Raw genomic sequence first — 12,093 nt, forward strand, 5'->3', positions numbered from 1 at the left:
GTGAAGGAACGGTGATATATTTCCATGTCAAGATCGTGAGTGGCTTGGAGGGGAACATGCAGGTGATGCTCTTCCCATTTATCTGCTGCCCTTGTCCTTCTAGATAGAAGCGGTCGTGGGTTTGCAAGATGCTGTCTAAGGATCTTTGGTGAATTGCTGCAGTGCATCTTGTAGATAGTACACAATGCTGCTACTGGTGGTGGAGGGATTGAATGTTCGTCGATGTGGTGCCAAACAGGCTGCTTTGTCCTGAATGGTGTCAAGCTTCTTGAGTGTTGTTGGAGCTGCACCTATCCAGGCAAGAGGAGAGTATTCCATCACACTCCTGACTTGCGTCTTGCAGATGGTGGATAGGTTTTGGGGAGCCAGGTGAATTACTCGCCGCAGTATTCCTAGCCTCTGACCTGCTCTTTAGCCGCTGTGTTTATGTGGTGCATCCAATGGAGTTTCTGGTCAATGGTAACCTCAAGGGTGCTGACAGTGGGGGATTCAGTGACAGTTACGCTACTGAATGTTAAGGGAGTATGATTAGAGTGTCTCTTATTGGTGACACATCATAATGCAACTGAATTCACATTAAGTTGGAAAGCAACATATGACAATCACAAACAAGGATCTTAAACTTAAACCAAACCAATTACATAGATTTGATTTATTGTCACATGTATTGATATACAGTAAAAAGTTTTTTGCGTGCTGTACAGACAAAACATACTGTTCGTAGAGAAGGAATGGAAGGTGCAGAATGTAGTATTACAGTCATAGCTAAGGTGTAGAGAAAGATCAACCTAATGCAAGGTAGGTCTTTTCAAAATTAGCCAGCGAGGTGCTAAAGGGAGAGTTAAGAAGAACTAGAAGAGGACATGAGAAGACTTTGGCGGATAGGATCAAGGAGAACCCTAAAGCTTTCTATCGGTATGTCAAGAATAAAAGATTGGTTAGGGCAAGATTAGGGCCAGTCAGAGACAGTAGTGGAAAGTTGTGCATGGACCTGAAGAGATAGCAGAGGCACTAAATGAATATTTTTCATCAGTATTCACGCAGGAAAAAGTCAATGTAGTCGAGGAGAATACAGGGATACAGGTTTTTAGACTAGACAGGATTGAGGTACATAAGGAGGAGGCGTTAGCAATTCTTGAGAGTATGAAAATAGATAAGTCACCTGGGCCGGATGGGATTTACCCTAGGATTCTCTGGGAGGAGATTGCAGAGCCTTTGGCTTTGATCTTCATGTCCTCATTGGCTACAGGTATAGTGCCAGAAGACTGGAGGATAGCAAATGTTGTCCCCTTGTTCAAGAAGGGGAGTAGAGACCATCCTGGGAATTATAGACCAGTGAGCCTTACTTCTGTTGTAGGCAAAGTTTTGGAAAGAATTATAAGGGATAGGATTTATAATCATCTTGAGAGAAATAAATTGATTACGGATAGTCAACACGGTTTTGTGAGGGGTAGGTCGTGCCTCACAAACCTTATCGAGTTTTTTGAAAAGGTGACTAAAGAGGTGGATAAGGGTAAGGCAGTTGATGTGGTGTATATGGATTTTAGCAAAGTGTTTGATAAGGTTCCCCATGGTAGGCTACTGCAGAAAATGCAGATGCATGGGATTGAGGGCGATTTAGCAGTTTGGATCAGGAATTGGCTAGCTGATAGAAGACAGAGGGTGGTGGTTGATGGGAAATATTCAACCTGGAGTTCAGTTACAAGTGGTGTACCTCAGGGATCTGTTTTGGGACCACTGCTGTTTGTCATTTTTATAAATGACCTAGTTGAGGGTGTAGAAGGATGGGTTAGTAAATTTGCTGATGACACCAAAGTCAGAGGAGTTGTAGACAGTGAGGATGGATGTTACAGTTTGCAGAGGGTCATAGATAAGCTGCAGAGCTGGGCTGAGAGGTGGCAAATGGAGTTTAATATGGAGAAGTTGAGGTGATTCACTTTGGTAAGGGTAACAGGAGTACAGGATATAGGGCTAATGGAAGGACTCTTGGTAGTGTCGACGAGCAGAGAGATCTCGGTGTACACGTGCATAGCTCCCTGAAAGTTGGCACCCAGGTTGATAAGGTTGTTAGGGAGGCGTACGGTGTGTTAGCTTTTATTGGTAGAGGGATTGAATTTCGGAGCTGTGAGGTCATGTTGCAACTGTACAAAGCTCTGGTGCGGCCGCACTTGGAGTATTGTGTACAGTTCTGGTCGCCGCATTATAAGAAGGATGTGGAGGCATTGGAAAGGGTGCAGAGGAGGTTTACCAGGATGTTGCCTGGTATTGTGGGAAGGTCTTATGAGGAAAGGCTGAGGGTCTTGAGGTTATTTTCGTTAGAGAGAAGGTTAAAAGGTGACCTAATTGAGGCATACAAGATGATCAGAGGGTTAGATAGGGTGGACAGTGAGACCCTTTTTCCTCAGATGGAGATGGCTAACATGAGGGGACATAGCTTTAAATTAAGGGGTGGTAATTATAGGATGGATGTTAGAGGTAGGTTCTTTACTCAGAGGGTAGTAAGGGCATGGAATGCCCTGCCTGCAGCAGTTGTGGACTTGCCAACTTTGAGAGCGTTCAAATGGTCAGTGGACAGGCTTATGGATAACATTGGAATAGTTTAGGTTAGAGGGTCATTAGATTGGTTCCACTGGTCAGCAACATCGAGGGCCGAAGGGCCTGCACTGCGCTGAAACGTTCTATGTTCTAAAAGTCTGACAGCAGCAGGGAAGAAGCTGTTCTTGAGTCGGTTGGTAGGTGACTTCAGATTTTTGTATCTTTTTCCCGATGAAGGAAGGTGGTTGAAAGAATGTCTGGGGTGTGTGGGGTCCTTAATTATGCTGGCTGCTTTGCCAAAGCAGTGGAAAGCGTAGACAGAATCAATGGATGGGAGACTGATTTGCATGATGGATTGGGCCACATTCATGACCTTTTCTGGTTTCTTGTGGTCTTGGGCAGACGAGGAGCCATACCAAGCTCTGATACAACCAGAAAGAATGCTCTTTATGGTGCGTTTGTAAAAGTTGGAGAGAGTTGTAGCTGACATGCCAAATTTTCTTAGTCTTCTACAAAGATATGAGGCAGAGCTTACTAAGATAGATCAGGTTAAAAAAAACTGAAAGATATGTTGATAAATAATCAATGGGACATAACATATATTTGAAATGGCAGATTGCTTAGATGCCAATGTCAGTAAACTGCCCCATTGTGGAAATTTCTCATCCCCCTATATAGAACTTCAGCCCTACTGTCAGTGCATTCAGCACTCCTCATAACATGGAGTGAAGTGACATAATTGGTCACTGGCATTGATGTTGAAAGGGATCTAAACAGAAGGCAGATAAGAATCATTCACTCAACAATTTTGGCTGTTGGCACTTGAGAATTTTGCCTCACTCCTTGCTCTTATTTGCTGGGATCCAGCACAATCAAGGATGGGCATCTTGGTCATCGGACCTGAAGTCCACCAATGGACACTTTGTCAATTATGGGTGTATAATCAGCAGGAGTTATCCTCCACCTGGTTTAACCCAAACTTAAGAGACTTCATGGGAATTCCAAGATAGGGTTTCCAGGATGTCAACCTCAAAACCACATTATTGTGCACACGCCCCAGCATACATCTATTCTTTTAATGAAACAGAATAAATTGCAGTGATGGAGAAAGGTGTTGGATGAGATGTATGATTATCAGTACAACTACTGCTCAGATAGTTTTAAGCATTTGATCACCATCTTGATTTGATTTATAATTGTCACACACATTAGTAAACAGTGAAATGTATTATATGGACAAAGCATACTATTCATAAAGAAGGAAAGGAAAGCGTGCGGAATACAGTGCTACAATCATAACTGGGGTGTAGAGAAAGATCAAGATAATATAGGGTAGGTCCATTCAAAAGTCTGAAAGCTGTTCTTGAGTCGATTGATAAGTGATCTCAGACTTTTGTATCTTTTTCCCAACACAAGAAGGCAGAAGAGAGAACGTCCAGGGTGTGTGGGGTCCTTAATCATGCTAGCTGCTATTCTGAGGCAGAAGAAAGTGTAGACAGAGTCAATGGATGGGAGGATGGTTTGCGTGATGGACTCAGCTTCATTCATGACTCTTTATAGTTTCTTGCGATCTTGGACAGAGCAGGAACAATACCAAGCTGTGATACAGCAGAATGCTTTCTATGGTGCATCTGTAAAAGTTGGTGAGTCATAGCACACATACCAAATTTATTTAACTTCCTGAGAAAGTAGAGATCTACCTTAGTCTTATCTTGATACGATACATGGATCGTTGCAGACAGATTACCCAATTTTCTTCCTGGATTGTAACTATTGTTTAGAACTCGGTGACTTGCTAGGTTCTTCAGAAAGTATTAAGAATCATCCATTGTAAGAGAAGGTCGAAAATAACTTGGGACTAAAAGACTAAATTAATCTATAATGATTTGTTAGAGTGAAGACACAAGGTGCCTGGAAATATCTTACAAAGGTACTGTTTGCATACAGACACATATATTCACTGATAGAGAATTTAGACATGTATTTCTGAATATTTTGTATTAAAAACATATACCTTGGTCAATAGTACAATGTTCTGAGGCATGATGGGACGTAGTCAAGTTAAAAAACACATCTTTTAGAATACAGCTGCTGAGCAAAGAGAAAAAATAACTCTCATCTACGTAGATTCCAGACAGTCCTAGTGGTCCCAGACAGTTAATGAATAGGACATACAGTTTCCTAATAAGAAATTGGTAGGAGGTTGTGAGAAAAACTTTCAAAGTCCACAAACTCATGTATTCCCATGCTGTCAGAGAATAAATATTATTGGCCAAGGTAAATAATCCATACTAACAATGATCACAGTTGGCTGCGGTGGGCAAATGACTTTCAAAATTATATAATTGTAATACTGAAAGCCATGTACTTTGAGTGCCACCAAAACCGCTCTCCCTCGTGTGTTGAACCACACTTGGGAAATAAAGAAACATCTTTAATCACGATACTCTGTGAGTCTTTGTATTAGTTGAGCCAGCTTAATGCTTAGTCTCTGAAAAAAAAATCTCCAACATCCACCTATTGTGACAATTGGAGTCATCAGTATGCAGACGAGTTAAGGGTGAACCAATTATGTTTTCATGACAATCCGGAAGCACTCATTGTTGTTTCCATGATGCAAGTCACAAGTTACCAAATTTTATGAAAGTTAATTTCATAATAACCTAAGGAATTTGAATGCATGACCCATGAACTACTAAATCAATGTAATAACTGAAAAATGCAGATTTGTACAGTTGAATAGCACTATAAATGAACTGCCAACAGAACCCAAGATCATTCCTCACCATATGGATTAAATTAAGTGACAGCAAGAGAACTGGGGGCTTTCTAGGCATGTTGCATGAGCAAGACATCAGTCCCTGCATAATACTTAAGAATGTACGTAAGCTAGGGAAAGTTGACGATTTTCCACTCATCCATTCATTTCACAATTAGTGACGACAGCAAATTGACAACAGTCATCAACATCAGAAAAAAACAACAACCCACAATGACATCTGATAACCAGATATGCAGCATCTGATCAGAACCAGCCTCCCATTGATTGGTCTTTTATCAATAAAAGTGCATCATCTGAAACTACACATTGCTAATGGATATGTTAAATATCATCATCTCATGCAGTCTGTGAACACTGATTCACGTTTTCATCTTGAGGGTATTAGTTATAAGCAGAAAGTAGCCCACAGCTCCTGGTGACTCCAAATGTAGTCTCGTATGACTTGCTCAGATACCCTGAATGTTAGAGAGCATTGGCTTGTAGCCTCACCTCTGGAATGTGCATCTGTGATGCTGGGAAGAACATTGAGTAATCTTATCCACTGTTAACTGCGGCTCAGTTAAGAGCATTCTCACCTCGGAGTCAAAAGGTTGTGGGATCAAGTCCCATTACAGGATACAAAATCTAGGCTGACATTCCATTGAGGTGTGAGCGAGTGCTCCCTATCGGAGGTGCTGTCTTTAAGAGGTGTTGTTAAACCAGTGATCCCACTCTATTTCAGAAAAGGCAGAAGAGTGTTCCCCGGTTCCCTAGCCGAATATTTTCTCCCCAATCAATATTACAAACAGATTATTCAGTCATTATCACATTGCTTTCTGGGACTTGCTGTAAATTGGCTGCACGTTTCCAGCAATTCAGGAATCACCACACTTTAATAACGCTTCATTGGTTGTAAAGCAGTTTGGAATATCCTGAGGTCATGAAAGGCGCTATGAAAATGGTCGTTACTTGCTTTTCACTGTAATTACCCAAGCCTTTCAGGCAATATGTCAAGTTGACTCAGGCAAGTTGAATGTTCCAATAAATTCCAAAACTTCACGCAGAAAGCTGGAGGCATGAACTGAATCAGAAATGTAAATAGAAAAAAAGACTCAATTCAATCTCCAAACTCTGCTGAGTTACTTAGGAATGTATAAAATTAGTTACATCTGTGGTCTCGGAACAAGAAGACAGGGAAAATCTTCTCATGTTAAAAATCAGCCAGGGTCCCTTCCAGCTCCTGCTGCTACTTGCCTTTCATTAGGGAATAGTGCAGAACCATAATTTTTTTTAAATGATTAAGTCCAAGCTGAAGTATTTATTTTAGTGGATCAATAACAATTGGTGCTGGGTTTCCCTCGTGTCACCAAATGTGGATCATACGGTTCAAGCTTAATACAAGCAATGTTGTCACAAGGTCATCAGACAGAAACAAAAACTATGATGGCAAATGCCCTAATGCACAAGTATAAAACAAACAATAATGATAAATAGCAAGAGCAGTTTTTGCTTTTGAATCCCCACCTCCATCCGTTTTTATAAAAATTCCAGACCTGTGCAACACAAGTATTTTTTCGGCATTAAAAATTGATGCAGAATTAAGCATATTACTGTTATTTTTCTTCATGTTGACTGCTATCCTTCAATCCTTTCCCTCTTTAGGCTGAGGTTTTCCCTTTTCTCTGCACTTCAACTATCACACATAATTATTCTTCCAATCAGCAAGTTTCTGTACCTTTGCTCTATAAATATGGTACTCGACAAACTTCTAATTTCCAGTGAACTAAGGAGACATCAAGCCTGCAAAGAAAACATGACCCAGAATTTTACTAACTGATTTGGCACATATAATTAAGTTATTGAGGAAAGGCAAGTTGAAAATTTAAGTCATGGCCCTTTTATAAATGTGGCATGGTGAGAAAATTAATATGTATGATCTTGACAAAAGACTTGATCCTACAGCATTCATGGGAGGCAGTAGCATAGCGATATTGTTGCGACTAGTAACTGGAGACCCAAAGCAAGAAGGGTCACCTCTCTGGGTGCTAGTGGAAGTCATCCAAGAAATCCCATAATGCGGAAATTAGGAGGAACACTGCGAGTATCAGCAAGCTATGGCACACATTCTCAAGTACCTATAGAGTAGGTGAACTCTTAGGTGGAAAGAAAATAGAATGAGAAGTGGTCTGTTGAAATATAATTGTTTACAAAATATATAGTGTTATGTTAATGGTACTTGCTTTGTTTAATTCTTATGCGTAAAAGATTTTGCTTAAAATGGGAAACACTGATTAATTCTTTCAGTTAATAACTGGGAATTTGAATTTTGTTTTAAATGTTAATGGTTTCGCTCAAGGTCATTGCAATGGGAAATTAAGGAAATAAAATTTGCAATTAAGATATTAATTTCACTGCAAATATTTTTCAGGCCTCTGCTTGTCGTAAAGTAATATTTTGGGTTTACTCAAAATATTACGGGGCGAAAAACTGCAGCAGGCGACGGTGCAGAGGGACCTCGGGGTCCTTGTGCATGAGTCGCAAAATCCCAGCTTGCAGGTGCAGCAGGTGGTCAGGAAGGCGAATGGGATGCTGGCCTTCATAGCGAAGGGGATTGAATATAAAAGTAGGGAGGTCTTGCTGCAGCTGTATAGGGCATTGGTGAGGCCGCAGCTGGAGTACTGTGTGCAGTTTTGGGCGCCGCACCTGCGCAAAGATATTTTGGCCTTGGAGGGAGTGCAGAGGAGGTTTACTAGGCTGATACCGGAGTTGAGGGGGTTGAGCTATGAGGAGAGGTTGAATAAACTGGGCTTGTACTCGTTAGAGTTCAGAAGAATGAGGGGAGATCTCATTGAGACATATAAGATGATGAATCGGATGGATAGAATAAAGGTGGAGAGACTCTTCCCACTGAAAAAAGACAGTAGGACTAGGGGGCACAGCCTCAAGATAAAGGGGGGTGCGGTTTAGAACGGAGTTGAGGAGGAACTTCTTCACTCAAAGGGTGGTGAATCTCTGGAATTCTCTACCCATTGAAGTGGTGGAGGCTGCCTCGCTAAATATTTTCAAGAAGCGGGTTGATGGGTTTTTGATAAGAGAGGGGATTAAGGGTTATGGGGAGAGGGCCGGAAAGTGGAACTGAGCCACGACAGATCAGCCATGATCTTATTGAATGGCGGGGCAGGCTCGAAGGGCCAGATGGCCTACTCCTGCTCCTATTTCTTATGTTCTTATGTTCTTATTACTGTACTTTTAATTCAAATTGAGCTAGGTATGAGTAGAAAACAAAGGGATTAATGAAAATTAGCTTGAATATCAGGAAGACATTTACTCAAATAACGATAATGTTTATAATAATCTGTTACTCTAAAACATTGGACACAATCAAAATGAAACTGGGCATTTTAATATAACATTTGATATTGAGGGACAAGCACCAATGGGATGAATAACCCTTTAACATCTCTACATGTTAGATTTTAAAGTAATAATGTTCACCACAGGTTGTTCTTACCAGCTTCCAATAATAATATGCTTTTTAAGTCTTGCCCTTGACCCACGAGTAACTTGCTTTTTAACAGTGACTTGCTTTAACAGTCATCTCATGGATTTTTATTAAGCGAGGATGGTCAGAACTATCAAGATAATAAGTAACCAGCAGGTTCTATGCCAAAAATCCACTACCAACTTGGTGTTTAACTTCTTTAGTTGTCTGCCCAAAGGCAGGTCCAACCTATAGGCAGTAATCTCCACCAAGGTGGGGCAAGGAGGCAAGTCCCAAATCCACCCCAGCCAGAAGAGGTTGAACTATGTGCTGTTGGCACAATCTGATCCAGATCAGCCACCCAGCCAACTGAGCCAGCTAGCTGCTTGCAAACTTTCCCCCTCTTCCTCAAGGAATTATTGGGTAAAAGTTAAAGTTTATTTATTAGGCACAAGTAGGCTTACATTAACACTGCAATGAAGTTCCTGTGAAAATCTCCCAGTCACCACACTTCAATGCCTGTTCAGGTACACTGAGGGAGAATTTAGCATTGCCAATGCACCTAACCTGCACATCTTTGGACTGTGGGAGGAAACCAGTGCACCTGGAGGAAACGCACGCAGATACAGGGAGAATGTGCAGACTCCACACAGACAGTGACCCAAGCCAGGAATCAAACCCCAGTCCCTGACACTGTGAGGCAGCAGTGCTAACCACAGTGCTGCCCTATGAATGGTAGTGGTGTTTGTTCTGTTACCTACCAGCAGAGTTCTTTGAAGGAGTAACATATGCTGTGAAGAGAGAAGGCTGTAGATGTGAAGTACATGGATTTCCAGAAGGCATTTGTTAAGGTGCCACATTAAAGATTACTGCAGAAAATGAATGCTCTTGGTGTAGCATGTAGCATAGCGTGGATAGAAGATTGGTGGGCTGGCAGAAAACATGTATGCATAAATGGATCCTTTACTAATTTGCAGAATGTGACAAGCAGGAGGCTATGCTGAGGCCTCAGCCTTTTGCAATATATTTACAATACAGTCACAAAAGGTTAGTATGCAGGCACAGTAAGTAATTAAGAATGGAATACTATCCTTTATTACGAGTGGAACTGAACATAAAAGTAACTATGTCATGCTTTAGTTTTACTGGCATTGGTGGGGTCACATCTCAAATATCATGTGCAGTCTTTGTCATCTCATTTAAGGAAGGATATAAATACATTGGAGGTGGTTCAGAGGTTCACCTGGAATGAGCAGGTTATCTTGTGAGGAAAGCTTTGTTTCTTTAGGAGTTAGAAGAGTAAGGGTTGACTTTTTTGAAGTATCTAACATCCTGAGTGGTCTTGACAAAGTGGACATGGAAAGGAGGTTTCTTCTTGTGAGTGAGTCCAGAACCAGGGGACACAGTTTTAAAATTAGGGGTCACCCATTTTGGGCAAAGATGAGAAGAAACATTTTCTCTCAGAGGGTTGTGCAACTTTGGAACTCTGCCTCAGAAGGCAGTGAAGGTGGGGTCATTGAATAGATGGAAATGTAGCATTTGAAATACAAATCGATCAATCATAATCTTATTGAAGCAGGAGCAGGCTCGAGAGGGCAAATGGTCTATTTCTGCTCCTGTTTCATATGTTCATATATCTCAGCACCATCTTGTCCACATGAGCTTTCCAGCATGGATCACAGGGTAGCAATTAAAAGCAAACACTATCTAATTTCCCTTCCCGAGCCCAAGACTGTCAAGCTTCAATTTTTAACAGGATCACTTATTTCCACCTCAGCACAAACTGCTTCCACTCATTGAGTGGAAGTTGACTTCTCTCTCATCCTTCCCCCAAGTTCCATTATACACAAATCAAAACTCCTTCAAAATTACACCTCATGCATTCTGTCCCACTCAAATATCTTGCAACCTTCATTAGCTATCTGTCCACCAATATGTCAAATTCAAAAGAGCACACCTCAGTCTGTGCACTTTACCCTCCAGCTCAGTGTACTTGTGCAACCCACGATCAGCCTATGCTGTCTTAGCCAAATCACTTCAACTCATTTTCTAGCTCTTTTCACACTGTTACTTATTTTCCTCCCTTAAAAAGCCTTTTCAAAACATCTCTCTTCAATCCTGTTTTTGATCGTCAGACAACCTTTCCAATACTACTCACTGTCTACTTCTCGGGAATGTTTTTTCCATACTAAAGGAATGCTTAAATACCATCCAGAGTTGGGAATACATTATCACATCTTCATTGTGGTCAGAATGTTAGAACGTGCTACTTCACACCATTGTAGGAGAACCTTCACAACACACACTATGGTGTGGAACATGGCTCATTACCATCTTCTCAAGGGCATTTAGGAATAATCAACAAATGCTGGCCTTTCTAGCAATACCCATAATGCTTGAATGGGTGCATTTTTTAGAAAGTAGTTGTTTTTAATATATTACTCACATTGCTAGGTCCAACTAAATTGTGGACAGTTTTGTCCTGGGCTATATAACTTAGCCAGCTGAGTTACATAAGAACATAAGAAATAGGAGCAGGAGTAGGCCATCTAGCCCTTCGAGCCTGCCCCACCATTCAATAAGATCATGGCTGATCTGTCGTGGCTCAGTTCCACATTCCCACCCTCTCCCCATAACCCTTAATCCCCTCTCTTATCAAAAACCCATCAACCCGCGTCTTAAAAATATTTAGCGAGGCAGCCTCCACCACTTCAACGGGCAGAGAATTCCAGAGATTCACCACCCTTTGAGTGAAGAAGTTCCTCCTCAACTCCGTTCTAAACTGCCCCCCCTTCATCTTGAGGCTGCGCCCCCTAGTCCTACTGTCCTTTCTGAGCGGGAAGAGTCTCTCCACCTCTATCCTATCCAGTTCATCCACTTTTAAAAAGATTATAAACCATTTAAGAAGAAATTCAATTTTGAGGCTTTTGTTGAAATCTGATAGCTTAAGACTGTGTCAATCACAGATAAAAAAAATGGCAGCAGTCAAAGGAAAGACCATAGGACACAAACATAATTTCTAACTGGAAAAGCACTTGTTAAAAGTTTTATTAAAAAAAAGATATGAACATTTAAATTCAGCTTTGAGAAAATAACTTGTGGGGAGATCATTTATGCAAACATTTAAGGTTAGCTATTTTACTGCTACATGTATTTTATCTGCTTCACTCCTTGCAAATTTCATTAATTTAATGCACTGATTAAAATTGAGATTGAAAATATATCCTAATAAAATGAAGAAAATTGTTTTCACAAAAATGCTTTGTTCCTTATCATGAACATATTATATGCTTTTGTTGTGCTATTTCCTTTTTTG

General features: G+C 41.0%; 1 protein-coding gene across 1 annotated transcript in view; it reads right to left on the bottom strand.

Annotated features, from left to right (window-relative positions):
* rgs12b (regulator of G protein signaling 12b) overlaps nt 1-12,093 on the bottom strand; it is a 195,393-nt gene that overhangs the window by 144,846 nt on the left and 38,454 nt on the right. The window lies entirely within an intron of this gene.

This window comes from Carcharhinus amblyrhynchos, chromosome 5 (assembly GCF_965287045.1).
Source record: "Carcharhinus amblyrhynchos chromosome 5, sCarAmb.v2.hapA, whole genome shotgun sequence".
Lineage (NCBI taxonomy): Eukaryota > Metazoa > Chordata > Chondrichthyes > Carcharhiniformes > Carcharhinidae > Carcharhinus > Carcharhinus amblyrhynchos.